The sequence below is a fragment of the Capricornis sumatraensis genome, chromosome 6, assembly GCF_032405125.1.
Source record: "Capricornis sumatraensis isolate serow.1 chromosome 6, serow.2, whole genome shotgun sequence".
In the NCBI taxonomy this organism is placed as follows: domain Eukaryota; kingdom Metazoa; phylum Chordata; class Mammalia; order Artiodactyla; family Bovidae; genus Capricornis; species Capricornis sumatraensis.
The window spans coordinates 78,288,635-78,290,987 of NC_091074.1; the positions used below are offsets into that span (position 1 = coordinate 78,288,635).

General features: G+C 44.1%; 1 pseudogene; it reads left to right on the plus strand.

Moving 5' to 3' along the window:
* Positions 1 to 726: 726 nt before the first annotated feature.
* LOC138081407 (large ribosomal subunit protein eL6 pseudogene) lies at positions 727 to 1,500 on the plus strand (annotated as a pseudogene).
* The last annotated feature ends 853 nt before the right edge of the window (positions 1,501 to 2,353 follow it).

Genomic DNA, 2,353 nt, shown 5'->3' on the forward strand with positions numbered 1-2,353 from the left:
TTAAGCATGGCAGCGTGGAAAGGGAGGAGGGACTTGGAACTCTGACAGCATCGCTGAAACAAGGTCTGGCAACAGCCTGTTTTCTCATCATGTGAGAAGTGTAAGGTCCTCTAGACTTAAGCCTCATCTACTCCAGTACCCTCTACTTGCAGCTCAGTGCAATCCTAACCAGCCCAAGTGGATGACTTCAGGGAAAGGATCCTTTGTACATGTCTAAGTCACGCCCAGGGCTGGTGAGAGGTTTGATTTGGCTGGAGGATGGCATGTGCATTACAGATTGGAGGGGAAGAGGCTGCAGAAGAAGGTTAAGCACAGAATATCAAATGTCTACGTTGCCATTTAAAGGATTTCAAAGGAGAGGTTTACAGAGCCCCACACAAAGACATGTGATAATCATTTGTATTTCAGAAAATAACTGCAATCAATCATACAAAGGGGGAAGGAATATTAATAGCTTGGAATTCACATACTCAACTATTATATATGAAACAGATATTCTAAGGACTTCCCTGGTGGTCTCATGATTAAGAATCTGCCTTGCAATGCAGGGGACATGGGTTCAATCCCTGATCAGGGAACTAAGATCCCACATCCTGTGGCACAGCTAAGCCTGCACACCACAATGATCCCACATGACAATGAAGATCTGAGTGCAGTAACTAAGGCCCAATGCAGCCAAATAAATACATATCTAAAAAACAAAATAGCTCTTTCCCATCTTGCAAGATGGCAGGTGAAAAGGCTGAGAAGCCAGATACTAAGGAGAAAAAACCTGAAGCCAAGAAGGCTGATGCTGGCAAGAAGGCTAAAAAGGTGGAAAAGGTGAAGAAGGTTAAGAAGGGGAAGCCCCACTGCAGCCGAAATCCTGTCCTGGTCAGAGGAATTGGCAGATATTCCCGATCAGCCATGTACTCCAGAAAGGCCTTGTACAAGAGAAAATATTCAGCACCTAAATCCAAGGACGAAAAGAAAAAGAAGGTTCGTGCTCTTGCTACTGTCACAAAACCAGTTGGTGGCGACAAGAATGGTGGTACCCGAGTGGTCAAACTTCACAAAATGCCTAGGTATTACCCTATGGAAGATGTGCCTCGGAAACTGTTGAGTCATGGCAAAAAACCCTTCAGTAAGCATGTGAGGAAGCTGCGTGCCAGCATCACTCCTGGGACCATTCTGATCATCCTCACTGGGCGCCACAGAGGCAAGAGGGTCGTTTTCCTGAAGCAGCTGGGCAGTGGCTTGCTACTTGTGACTGGGCCTCTATCCCTCAATCAAGTTCCTCTGCATAGAACACACCAGAAATGTGTCATTGCCACCTCCACCAAACTTGATATCAGTGGTGTGAAAATTCCAGAATATCTCACTGACACTTACTTCAAGAAGAAGAAGCTGCGTAAACCCAGACACCAGGAGGGTGAGATCTTCGACACAGAGAGAGAGAAATACGAGATCACAGAGCAGCGCAAGGTTGACCAGAAAGCTGTGGACTTGCAAATTCTGTGAAGAATCAAAGCTGTCCCTCAGCTCCAGAGCTACCTCCGCTCTGTGTTTGCTCTCACAAATGGAATTTATCCTCACAAAGTACTTCTGAACTTCTTGCAAAGAACCTAATTAAATAACTTGTCATTTCAAAAAAAAAAATAAATAAAATAAAATAAAAAACAAAATAGATAATCTACAGGGCCTACTGTGTAGCACAGGGAACTCTACTCAATATTCTGTAGTAACCTATACAGGAAAAGAACCTGAAAAAGAATGAATGCGTGTGTAACTGAATCACTTCGCTATACATCTGAAATGAACACAACATTGTAAATCAACTCTACTCCAAAATAAAACTAAATTACAAAATTTTAAATCATACAAAGGAAGAAAGCTTGCCCCTTAAAGATACAGATGATCTCCTGTGGGTAGCACTCTTCTGCATTCTCTGCAGCCTCTGTCACAGCTGCCACTTAATACTGAATTGAATTGAAATAAAGTTACCTTATTCATTGTCCTGTGACATACACTGCTTGAATCAACTGCTAAAGCTACTCGGGTAGGTTTCAGGCATCTTTCTGGCTCTGCCACTAACCCAGTCTGTGACCCTGGCTGTGTCACTTCTCTCTCCAGGCCTCAACATCCTTACCTACACAGGAAAGTATAGAACTTAGTCACTTTCTCCAATAATGCTGGGAACCTTGACGGACTACATCTGGCAACCAGGACAGGTATCCAGGCTCGCTCCACTTGATTTCCACAGAACGGGCTAGGGAAGTTGGTGGAACAGCTTTACTAAGACCCTTAGCCACCAAGTCCTGAACAGAGAATATAGGCCAATAGCTATGCCGTTCCAAACCAGATTTGGTGGGGG